This window comes from Megalobrama amblycephala, linkage group LG2, assembly GCF_018812025.1.
Source record: "Megalobrama amblycephala isolate DHTTF-2021 linkage group LG2, ASM1881202v1, whole genome shotgun sequence".
NCBI lineage: Eukaryota > Metazoa > Chordata > Actinopteri > Cypriniformes > Xenocyprididae > Megalobrama > Megalobrama amblycephala.
Genome location: NC_063045.1, coordinates 20,378,153 through 20,391,618, shown reverse-complemented (window position 1 = coordinate 20,391,618; position 13,466 = coordinate 20,378,153). Strand labels below are relative to the sequence as shown.

The following is a 13,466-nucleotide window of genomic DNA, read 5'->3' as shown; positions in this document are numbered from 1 at the left end:
AGTACACTTTATAAAAGTATACTAAAGTGCACTTTTTTTTCACAAGGGTTATTATTAATCATTGAAACTCCAGATCAAAAATAAAATGTATAATGGCTACAAAACGTATGTTAAGGTCTGTGATATTGTTCTCAAACTGCAGAAGTAAGGTGTGCACAAGTGCAGTACAAATACCTTCCCTCTCGATTAACTTTATGGGAGCTCAGGAAATAAATGTGTGGAAGAAAAATTATATTTTGTTTGCATAATGCATCTAGACAGGATGTTACTGCAATTTTATGAGGTTGTAACATTGAGGACCATTTGACTTATTGTTCTTAAAACATGATACTTTATTAGAACAAGATGTGGGAAAAATCTGAAACATTTGGAAACATTTTTGATTAAGCACTAGTACTACACATCTTTTTTATTATTATAAAGTCAATTATTATTTTTCAATTATATTTTCGATCCATTGAAGAAATGCTGAAATCTTAGTATACACATTAGGATAGTCAGGTGAATTGCAGAGATATTCATATTCAAAAGACGTGATCCCAACGGCAGCGTCTCCACAAACCAAAGGACCTCCTGAATCCCCCTGTTAAAAGTCAAGAATCAGTGCGTCACTAAAATGCCAGTTATCACCTTTCTCTCTTCAGCACATTTAGACGACTTCATTCATTGTAAAGTGTTATATAAACTGAAATAATAATTTGTTTATTTATTGTTCTGTTGTGTTAATTACTAATATTATCATTATTCAATTGTTAATTTTTTTTACATACCTTACAGGTTCCTCCTTTGCCATATACACACATCATTTGTGCAGCTGAGAAAGTCCATTTCCAAATATTTTCACATATTTTGTTATTCATGATCTTCACGTTCGTTTCCATTAGAACTGGGCTTGAAGTGCCATTAGTTGATAAACGTCCCCAGCCTGCAACACTGCAATCAGAATCTGCATCAATGTCTCCTTTTGTCTTTGGTATGGAAATCCATTTGACATTTTTATTATTTTCGACTTTTTTCTCTAGCTGCAATCCAAAAACAAAATTAGTGTTAATAGGCATGTGTTTAAATGATTGGGTATCATTTTGAAGAACTGGTATGCAGTCCGTTACCCTCAAATGCATGGTGTCATTTCAAAAAGGTTATTCACTGTAATCCAGATGTCTGTAGTAGGACTTCAATACGGACAGCTCCTTCATTCCTTTTTCGTAAGTCATGTGCACCAACCACAACTGTCAGCTCTTCTGTTCTGTTTACAGAAACATTAATCTTAACTTCAGCTTTTAGGTTTCTTTATTCTTTCAGGAAAGATTGTGAAGGAATGATGAAACCATTTAAATAAGATTTTAGTTTTAATCTTCTTACGAAGATTTTAGATGTATTCTATTGTATTCTATATATTGTAATCATGATCACAACTTGTAATAATTGCTTTAATGAGATCATTGTTTCTGCCTAACTGAATACATGATGTTAGCTAACTGCATTATTTGTATTATTTTAGCACATTTTAAGACATATGGACATTACTTGGACACAGTCACTGCTGATAACAGATTACTCTAAATTGTAATGTAGAAATGTGATTTTTTTTCTGTAAACGCCTTTGAAACCATATGTATTGTGAAAAGCACTATACAAATAAATGCAATTTAAATTGAAAATTCATGATTGTAGCACAGACAAAAGTACAGTCTTACTTGTTTCTGCAATGTGCGGCAGTCAACACAAACTCATCAGAAATGAGGAATCCACCGCAGATGTGTTGAGAGTTTTTCTGAAGAGAAACCATATAAGGTCTAGAGTGGGGTTTGGCTTCCTTGCCATTCACTATATCCACATGAGCTGAAAGAGGTGATATCAGTAACTTATTCAGCACATACCAATTCATTTTTCTTAGAAACCAGTATAACATGCTGTTATATAATCAGTCTCACCAGTGAAGTTCAGGTGTGGCAGCAGAGAGGCCAGCAGGAGCAGAGATATGATGATGGTCATGATGAAGACGACGAACACTGAGTGTCTTCAGAAGAAGCAGAGTATAAATGTTTGAGTGGGTGGAGACTCTGTTTCTCACTTTGCGATGTCAGTAACACCTTGAGTCATTTCTTGCTAATCCTTGTGGTCTTGTGTCCAAAACTCAGTAAGCACCTCTTCTGTCAAGCACCAATAATGTCACTGGTGTCACTCGTTAAATTACGATAAAAAAACTCATTAAATTTTGAGAAAAAAGTTGAGATAAAATGTTGAGAATAAACTCATTAAATTATGACTTTATTCTCAACATTTTATCTCGACTTTTCTCTCAAATTTAACGACTTTTTTCTTGTAATTTAATGAGTTTATTCTCAACATTTTATCTCGACATTTTTCTCTAAATTTAACGACATTTTTCTCGTAATTTAATGAGTTTATTCTCAACATTTTATTTCGACTTTTTTCTCGAAATTTAACAACTTTAATCTCGAGATGGTTTTAATTTTTTATTATTGCTTGGCCCTAATCCTCTTCCGTACATATTTATTGTGAATTTCATTCACAAGTGAATTTCATGTAGTAATTACAGTTTATTGGTATAGTTTGGATGCTCCACCACAGATATGTTGCTCCTTTGCTTGGACAGAAACCATGTAAGGTCTGGAGTGAGGTTTTGCTTCACATTACACATTAGGATGCTTTGAATTGCAGAGATATTCATATCCAGTTGCCTGATGGACCCCTGATTAGGATGCAGCACAAGTTTAATTTCCACACATAATCCTACAGGGGGCACAATTTCATAGCGTGGTCTTTATGTTGTAATACACACTTTCTGTCAGAAGAGGCCTCTATAAACACATCTGATGTGAGTTTTGGCTTTGCCAACCCATGAAAATGCCTTAAAAAGTTACAAAAACGTCATTATGGATGCAATAATATATTCATTATACTAATATACTGTATTTCATTACTAGTGTAGTATAAGTTTGAAGTATCTGATATATAAGTGGACAGCATACTGTGTCTTTTATATGGTTTAAAGGTGCAATATGTAATATTTTGCAGTAAAATATAAAAAAAACCACTAGGCCAGTGTTATATATTTTGTTCACTTCAGTACTTACAATATCCCAAATGTTTCCAACTATTTGTAAATCGTGAGAAATTTGCCATTTTAACGAAAGCTCCGGGACGTGTGAGGAGTGACCTGTCAATTGCGTCATACCCGCGTTACCCTTGGTTTCCGGTTTTATTTTGTAGAAACCATGGAAACACCAAAGACACTTTTATATTTACATGTTTTAATAGACAAGGGAACAATTGTTTTGATAGGCCTACATTTATAGACAGAAAACTAATTGTTATATAGCTCAACACGTTTGGTCTTATTGTTTAAATCTAATTTTCTTGATTTTTTGAGAGTACCATGGTTTACCATGCCTCAGAGAAAAATACTATTTTGTCAATAGCTAACATAGCATAATCAGATGCAGCTTTATTTTTAGTAACAGTTATACAGCATTTTCTCCATCATACAATATATTTTAAAATGAATTGCATACCATTTATCAACACAAGCCATCTAGCATTTAATATGATATTCTAAAACCGAACAACCGCACAGAGTAACGTTATAACATAATTTTCAACACTCTCATCTAATATAATAAACAGAGCTGTGTTACCTCATACTCATGACCAGAAAATCAGAAGCAGCGCCGGCAACTGTGGCATAATAAAAGTTCCGCTGCTTGTGAGGCGTGTGTTGCGCAATCGCTCCAGCGGCCTCGTTCAGCTCCCACAACACTCGGTCCTGCTCTGGTTCATACTACAGTAACATTAATAATCACATCCATGAACACGAGTTCTTCCCGACTCCAATCCCTATTCTTTTGCACCGTGCGTTGAGGTGGAGACCACATGTCCCAAGATTCTGCTCTAAAACTTGGCGTCATCAAGCGGATGGGGAAGGGTTCTGGTCGTCCCAAAGGTCTTCCATTTAAGGATTATGGAGGCCACGGTGCTCTTAGGAACCTTAGGTGCAGCAGAAATTTTTTTGTAACCTTGGCCAGATCTGTGCCTTGCCACAATTCTGTCTCTGAGCTCTTCAGGCAGTTCCTTTGACCTCATGATTCTCATTTGCTCTGACATGCACTGTGAGCTGTAAGGTCTTATATAGACAGGTGTGTGGCTTTCCTAATCAAGTCCAATCAGTATAATCAAACACAGCTAGACTCAAATGAAGGTGTAGAACCATCTCAAGGATGATCAGAAGAAATGGACAGCACCTGAGTTAAATATATGAGTGTCACAGCAAAGGGTCTGAATACTTAGGACCATGTGATATTTCAGTTTTTCTTTTTTAATAAATCTGCAGAAATGTCAACAATTCTGTGTTTTTCTGTCAATATGGGGTGCTGTGTGTACATTAATGAGGAAAAAAATGATTTTAGCAAATGGCTGCAATATAACAAAGAGTGAAAAATTTAAGGGGGTCTGAATACTTTCCGTACCCACTGTATATATTATACTTTTCACATGATTTTGTATTTTATTCGTTGGTTTGTTAAATACAGACAGTATTAATGTTTTATTACTCTAATGTATCTCTATACAGTATCTCTTCAGTGTAAACATAAAACACCTACTACTCAAGTGGACATCTGAAAAAAATGTCAAAAAAAAAATGTTTGTTTTTCATGTCCTAAGAGATATAAAAACACACAGGGGAAAAAAAAAAACCCTGACTGAGGTTGTCATAATTCACGCATGAAAGGTTTTATACTAGTAGTGACATAGAGACTTAGAAACTTAAAAAGATAGAAACTTCAGGAAAGGAAAAACAGAAAAGGGACAGAAAAAGGGACACTCAAAATATTTGTATTATACCATACAGTGCATGTCATTTCAGGATCTGCAGTTAAGTATGTGTATAAAAGATGTATAAAAGTTTCTCAGACATAAACACATTTGAGTAATTTCATGTCAAAATCAACCAAATTTCAGAAACTTTCCCTGCTCAAATTTTTTTCTGAAGAAAGACAAACATAAATCAAGAAGAAAGCCAAAATATTAAATGTAATGGATGTATATTTACTAAGTAATCCAATATTTTGTAGAAAGGGGGAGGGGGTCAGAATTACAATTTTCACCTGAGAATTGGAGTCAGATTACAGGGTGTTAAGTTGAGGTTGCAAACACGAACTTCTACAAAACAGGGTATTTAATCATATGAAGGAGAATAGATACAACCAACACACGTTTACACAACAACAAGAACAGGCAAGGAGTGAAGGGAGTGAGTCCATTATAAAGGGAGTGCAGATGATCAAGTCCAGGTGCAGGTGATGAGTGCTGATGGGGAGATGACGAGGAAGTGAGTGCAGGTGATGAAATACGGAGGATTATGGGTAATGGAGTCCAGGAACAGAGGGAACTGTGACATTACCTCCCCCTCCTGGTAGGCGTGGCCTCGCGCTGTAGATGGAACAACCGGGGAGGGGGGGGTGGGTGCCCTGGAGACCTCACGCAGGTGCAGGGAGAGGAGCGGACAGGAACGGAGGTCTCCAGGGTGGGTCCAAGAGTTCAGGCGGCCATGGCGGGTCTGGAGCCAACTTTTTTTGTGTTAAAAATTTACAAAAATTATATAATGAGAATATACAACATGAAAGACAAAATGTTTTTGTCTTATCCTGAATCATTATGGTACACTTATAATAAGTGTTTATATTCAGATTATTTCAGACCGGACTGGTAGGACCCGCCGCAGAGTATCACAGTAACTGCATGACTCGCCATAGACATACACGGAGAAAAGTAGCTCCGGCTAGAATGTTCCTCCGCAAGACGCGTGCAGTTCTGTTTATTAATCGCTAGAGGGCCAAAAATCGCGGACAGCAGCTTTAACAATCTTAGCAATAGTGAAAGACGTCTTCCCTTTTGATCACGTCTTCCCTTAGAGATTCCACGTTTTCTTGCGTAGTTGAAATCAAAACGCGAACAGTGAAAGGGATTTGCCGTTAACGTGATACCCGCTCGCTGTGAAGCTGGCAGAGGAGTCCAAATTTGTCTCAATTAAAGGAATGATTCATTCTCAAATTAGAACGCATGCCTGAGAATACGGGACAAACTGCGTTCAGCATGCCTTTCATACGGAATGCTTCTTTGATGCCGATTCCGTATTATTGTGCACAAATGTCTGGTGAATATGATTTATTTTTATATGCTATTAGTACACTCAATAACATTAAAAGAAGAAGAAAGAAGTTCAGACAAACCAGATGGAACCACCATGTGCGTCTGATACAGCCATTATTAGTATCAAGTTATCTTCATTGTCAGAGAAAATGATGACAGAGCATTGAAGCTGTATTGGCTAGTGCTCTCAGCGAGTCTGATACTTAGGCTACTAACCTATTGGAAAGAGTCCAAAATAAATGATTATTGCTTATTTTAAAAATGTGTTGGATTGAAGCAAAAGAAACTGATTAAAACCTAACTTTAAACATTCAGTGAGGGAAAATACAACGTTTGAGCTTTTGAGAAATATGCAGTCCAGACCGCGGTGAGAGAAGACAGAATATTTAGGCCTACCTTTCTCATACACAATCGCAAACAGCAGCTTGGCATGGTTGAGGATTCCCACCAGTGTTAATCCTGTCAACGGAATTACGGACTAAAATGTTCGTTAATGAGGTGTTTTAATTATTATTTACCCAACGATAACTCTTAAAGTACACATGAAATCAAAATTGACCTTATATATTTTGTTAGCTCAAATTGCTAGTTTTGTGGTGAACAATTCATCCGTGCAAGTCAATCCACACAGAAAAATGGCTTCGTAATATTTAATCAAAATCTGAAAATGCTCCTTCCCTCTGCAACGGTGCCCCTTCTCTAATGACTTCAGTTTGACGGCTTGGTTAAACGCTTAAAGGGGTGGTTCAAAGAGATCTCACTTTTTTAACTTTAGTTAGTGTGTAATGTTGCTACTTGAGCATAAACAGTATCTGCAAAGTTACAGCGCTGAAAGTTCAATGCAAACTGAGATATTGTCTTTTAAAATTATGGCAGTTTAATGCCTACAAAAACGTCCGGTTTGGACTACAACAAGCTTCTTCCCGGGTTGGTGACATCATAAACCCTGCAAAACACACCCCTGGGAACATGATTACAAAGTGGGCGATGCCATGTGGTGCAGCATGTGGAAGCGGAAGAGTTGTGTACACTGGACGCGAGCGGCGCGGCGCGTCAAAAGATAATAGAACCCATCTGTGATATTTTCTACACTGTATGTGGCGCGGAAGACAGCTTCCAGAATCTACAACAAATGGTAAGGGGCGTGGTGTTTCCGGATGCTTCAGCGAATCACGATGGCTCTGGATACAGTGGGCCAGCTAACCAATCTGAGCACATTGCATACTTCGGAGGGAGTAGTATCATAGAACCAGGAAATCAAACGAGCCTTTAATATGACAGTGGAAACAGAGGTGTAGAATAAAGGTAAAATATATGAAAAATACGGCTTTTTTAAAAAAAAACCACCCCTTTAAACCACTACCCTCCAACGGTTAATCTGCTATGAGCGAGAGATGGAGAGGATGAGCGCTAAAATAAAACCCTGCCCTCTATTCAATATTCCATTTCACTTGGAAATACATCACAACACTGGAGAAAAGTCGGTTGCAACTTCCGGTTTACGGGGACTTTAACGCCCGCTGTTAACAGGTAAATTAATATTATCAAAGACATTACAAGTAATCGACTCGTTTGAGCTGCGTTCTCTGCGTAAAGAGTGAATGAACATCAGTAAACATAAATGTAACATAACTTACTTCTATGACGCAAATGCGTACAGAACCTTTCTTGAACTAAATTACGTGCCAGACAGACCCTGCTTTCCATTCGGAAGGGCTCATCCCTATGCCCTAATCCCTTCAAAGGGTTTACCCTCCGGAGTGAGAGCTTCGAAGGGATGAAGGGTGTAGGGGTCAAAAACACACTTCTGCATCATCTTAATGAGACAATCAAGGAGAAGTAGATTGTGCAAGCTGTGCCTTTTGTTTAACGTTTGTTTATTTATTTATTTTTGGTTTATCGCACCATATTCTCTCTATGTATTTAAAACATTTGAATGGAATAATAAAGGGAGCTGTAAAGTATTTTTGTTGAAGTACAATGTCATTTTGACCATAATAATGTGCCAAATCTAACTCTATAAATATTACAATAGTATAGAAAAATACTATACACACATTTATAGGTAAAATCGAACTCCTAACCTCCTGTACCCATTCCTTGACGCCAAACAACTTTCCTGTGCAAAGGATCATGGGGGCCCAAAGTGTCCATCAGTTGTTCCCTTTGAAATCCTTCATTCCGAGGGCCATTTGAAGTGACCAGTTTTGAGCACTTCGGTTCAGAACGACCCTTCAATATGGCGGCCATAATTGTTTTCACTCCGAAGTGCCCTTCGGAGGGCGATATATGCCGTGAACGCACCGAGAATGTGTAAGTCATGTCACGAATACGCTCTTTCAGTAGCCTAACAACGCGCTAGAATACGGACAATGAATAAGGAATTGAAAATTGCAATAATGTACTACTTAAATAATGTAGGCTACTCATTATAAAGTTATTTTGGGAGCATAGTTTTTTTTTTTTGTTGTTTTTTTTACAAGCACAGTTTTTAATATTTTTTAAAACGTTGACATGTTTGACATGACGTTTAAACTAATATGTAAAATGTTTGAAATGTGGTTCAATTTTAGACTAATTAGCCTATGCACTAAAATACTATTCTCAATAACTAAAACTGGATGCCATTTTAGTCAAATTGGCTAAAATTCAGGACTATCACAAGCCAAAATACTGACTAAATTTAAAGGATATTTTCATCAAAAGACAAAAACTATTACTAAAAATAAGAAGTAAAATTTAACACTGTAAGAACCCCAACCCATCTTACACCTTTTCCAGCCACTCAAAAGCCAAAGACAACCTCAAGATGCTGACTGGGATGGCAGCCAATATACGGTCTGCTTCAACTGCCCAAAAACTAAAACAATGGACAGCAACCCCTCCTCATGGCAGCCTGCTCAACCCACTCACCAGCGTTTGGCTTGCCCACAGGCATTCTGGGAATGCCAAAATGGCGCAGAAGTCAGGAAAGACTTTGTGTTGGCGGCACATACCGCGACAGTGGCATGGTGGGGTTCACGAGGGCCACATGGCGCGCACACCACTCCAGGATTCATGTACATCCAGTCGTTTCAGACAACACACCCTAATCCTCAATGTGATGACAATCGAGGCTATGATGAATCTTGTCGTGACTGCCAAGGTTGAGAGAAAGAGAGCGACCGCAAGAGGAAAAGGACAAGGAGTTTCTGAAAGCTGTGTTTTTTCAGCCCGAGAGTCATGCAACAACTCATTTTAACTGCCATCCTAAACTGTCTCGCACAGATGCAATGCTGTAATGCCAGGGTCTCTGACAGACTTGAAAAAACCATCATGCTATATGTAATAAACATATTGGCCTCAAAGTAAGTATAGAGGATGGCCAAAATCAAATGCAGAAGAAGTTTGGAGGTAAAGAAATATTGAATAGCCAATGAAACTGTATCAATTTCAAAGCAACTCTATAAGTTGCCTCTACAAATTGAGGAGAATTTAGATTCTATATATTCTTGTCTCTAAATCAGCAAGCTCTTTGTGATTGACATTGGTTATTAGTTGCAAATGTTGATCTTGCAGATATGTTTTTCTTCTGGCCTTTATATCAATTATAAATGGAACAGATGGAAAATACATTATTCTTTCAAGTAGTAAGAAAAGAGGAGAGAAGAATGAGAATAAGGCTGCTTAATCGGTTTTACAAGACTATAATGGTACAATTTGAATAAAAAAGTAGTGGCAGATGGTTATTGATTACAAGGGATTGATTATCAGGGTCTAGTTACCCCCTGCTATGATATAATATGATTATACATTGATCAGGCATACCATTATGACCACTGACAGGTGAAGTGAATAACACTGATTATCTCTTTATCACAGCACCTGTTAGTGGGTGGGATATATTAGGCAACAAGTGAACATTTTGTCTTCAAAGTTAGGGGTGTTCCCGGTCTGCAGTGGTCAGTATCTATCAAAAGTGGTCCAAGGAAGGAACAGTGGTAAACTGGTGACAGGGTCATGGGCAGCCAAGGCTCATTGATAAGAAGTTAATGCTGGTTCTGATAGAAAGGTGTCAGAATACACAGTGCATCGTAGTTTGTTGTGTATGGGGCACCCAGTCAGGGTGTCCATGCTGACCCCTGTCCATCGCCGAAAGGGCCAACAGTGGGTATGTCAGCACCAGAACTGGACCACGGAGAAGTGGAAGAAGGTGGCCTGGTCTGATGAATCACGTTTTCTTTTACATCACGTGGATGGCCAGGTGTGTGTGCGTTGCTTACCTGAGGAACACATGGCACCAGGATGCACTATGGGAAGAAGGCAAGTTGGCGGAGGCAGTGTGATGCTTTGGGCAATGTTCTGCTGAGAAACCTTGGGTCCTGCCATCCATGTGGATGCTACTTTGACACGTACCACCTAAGCATTGTTGCAGACCATGTACACCCTTTCATGGAAACGGTATTCCCTTGTGTCTGTTGTCTCTTTCAGCAGGATAATTTGCACTGACACAAAGCAAAACTGGTTCAGGAATGGTTTGAGGTGCACAACAACAAGTTTGAGGTGTTGGCTTGGCCTCCAAATCCGCTAGATCTCAATCCAATCTGTGGGATGTGCTGAACAAAAGTCCGATCCAGGGAGGCCCCACCTCACAACTTACAGGACTTAAAGGATCTTCTGCTAACATCTTGGTGCCGGATACCACAGCACATCTTCAGGGGTCTAGTGGAGTCCATGCCTCGATGGGTCAGGGCTGTTTTGGCAGCAAAAATGACCAACACAATATTAGATGTTGGTCATAATGTTATGCCTGATACATATATATGAACCATTTTGGCTTTGTGGCAGGGCGCATTCTAATGCTGAAAGAGCCCACAGACACCAGGGAATACTGTTTCCATGAAAAGGTGTACATGGTCTGCAACTATGCTTAGATAGGTGGTACGTGTCAAAGTAACATCCACATGGATGGCAGGACCCAAGGTTTCCCAGCTGAACATTGCCCAAAGCATCACACTGCCTTTACTGGCTTGCCTTCTTCCCATAGTGCACCCTGGTGCCATGTGTTCCCCAGGAAATTGAAGCACACGCACCTGGCCATTCATGTGATGTAAAAGAAAACACGATTCCTCAGACCAGGCCACCTTTTTCCATTGCTCCGTGGTCCAGTTGTGATGCTCATATGCCCACTGTTGGCGCTTTCGGCAGTGGACAGGGGTCAGCATCGGCACCCTGACCGGTCTGCGGCTATGCAGCCCCATTCGCAACAAACTGCGATGCACTGATTATTCTGACACCTTTCTATCAGAACCAGCATTAACTTCTTGAGCAAATTGACAGTAGCTCATCTGTTGGATCGGACCACACGGGTCAGCCTTCACTCCCCACGTGCATCAATCAGCCTTAGCCGCCCATGACTCTGTCGCCAGTTCACCACTGTTCCTTCATTGGATCAATTTTGATAGATACTGACTGCTGCAGACTGGGAACACCCCACAAGAGCTGCAGTTTTGGAGATGCTCTTTTTTTTTGGAGACCCTAGCCATCACAATTTGGCCCTTGTCAAACTCGCTCAAATCCTTACATTTTTCCTGCTTCTAAAATATCAACTTTGAGGACAAAATGTTCACTTGCTGCCTAATATATCCCACCCACTATCAGGTGCTGTGATGAAGAGATAATCAGTGTTATGACTGATCACTGTGTGTGTGTGTGTGTGTGTGTGTGTGTGTGTGTGTGTGTGTGTGTGTGTGTATATATATATATATATATATATTTAAAACAATATAATTGGAAAGCTCACTGTCTTTGAAATTCTCTAATCTATTATATCAAAACATTATTCATCACTATTTGACCATCTTTAAAGACACAAAATATGAACAATCAAACTGCCACCACTGTCTAAAAATGGAAGAAGACAGAAGATGTCTTCGCCAAGCTTTCCAGGGTCTTGTCTCTTTTTTTTTTCTCAGGCATTCCATCCTGATTTTCCACAGAGACGTTTTGCGGGCTGTTTTAGCATTGATCAAAGGTCCACAGCTTTGATCTTTCGTCCTAGTGCTGCCAAAAGATCACTCCGGTCTCTCTGGCTAGCGAACTGACAGGACAGTGGACCAACAATGATAATTACAGGCTCCTCTTTATGTTTCTTTCTGTGTCTTTCAAGCAAAAAACTGGCATAAACAGACACTCTGCACTACAGCCTGAATTCCTGGGCTGTAGCTCGGGGAGAGAGAAAGGAAGAAAGGTAAAGTGCTTTTACTCTTTAGATGATGGAGAGACTAGATTAAAGGTGGATATAATGTTCCTGCATGATAGAAAGTTGGTGTCTCTATGAAGCTTTGCTCACATTTATATTCATACTAAATGGTATCTTAAAGCAAATACCCTCTTTTTTTTAGTTTTTAAGCATGTTCTGAAAATGTATCTGCAAGATTATTTTTACTATGAAATATCTACAAGGCTTAAAATAAAGAGAAACTCATAGATTCCTGCAAGACTTTTGGTAACATCAATGTCTTTTCCCAAGAACCTATCAGAAGGGAAAGGCTTCAAGGTACTTGAAATATATTTTGAAGAAACTTGAGCACAAAAATAGGATATTTGAGATTTAAGAGACCTTCAAAGTGTTAGATCTTAGATGTTCTTCAACATGTTCCTCTATGTGGCGGTCAATTATCCTTTCATTTTGACATTCTAGATCCAACAAAGAATCCTATATCAAGAACCTTTTTTTTGGCTGTTTGAGACTTTGAATTGAGCGACATGTTTTTCTTGTTGTTGCATTATAGGTTCTTCAGATTAGCATACTGGTTTCTGAACTCTGACCACAAGAACATAGATGTTTTTACAAGATACCAAATAAATATTCTTTGTGCAATTATTATCAGGTAGAAAACCCCTCTAAGATCCTTTTGCCTTCTACATTGCATGACTTTCCTTATGAATAGAGCTTTTTATGGACTTCCAAGATTCATGAGGTTTTGTTGGATCATTTTGTCAGTAGTAGTAGCATTAAGGATTTTTGTTGTCATTAAACCTGCAAATAAGTCGAGAATCAATGAGGCTAATAAACCACAGCACTCTTGTAACGCAGTATAAACGCAAATACCTCAGCATACCCCATTAGTTTCATCTCCTTGTTCAAACACATATAACTATACAAAATGTCAACCAACATTTCACACAGTGAATAAAATCCTTTTACTTTTTGACTAACAGGCGAGATGGGCATAGAATTCTCCGGAGCTTTTTAGCGACTGCCAGCAACAGGTGAAAGCAGACCCCTGTTTTGACTCAAACAGATGAAG

The 13,466-nt window shown here is 38.7% G+C and overlaps 1 pseudogene; it reads right to left on the bottom strand.

The window, feature by feature from the left end:
• Positions 1–430: 430 nt before the first annotated feature.
• LOC125262654 lies at positions 431–2,158 on the bottom strand (annotated as a pseudogene).
• Between the last annotated feature and the right edge of the window lie 11,308 nt (positions 2,159–13,466).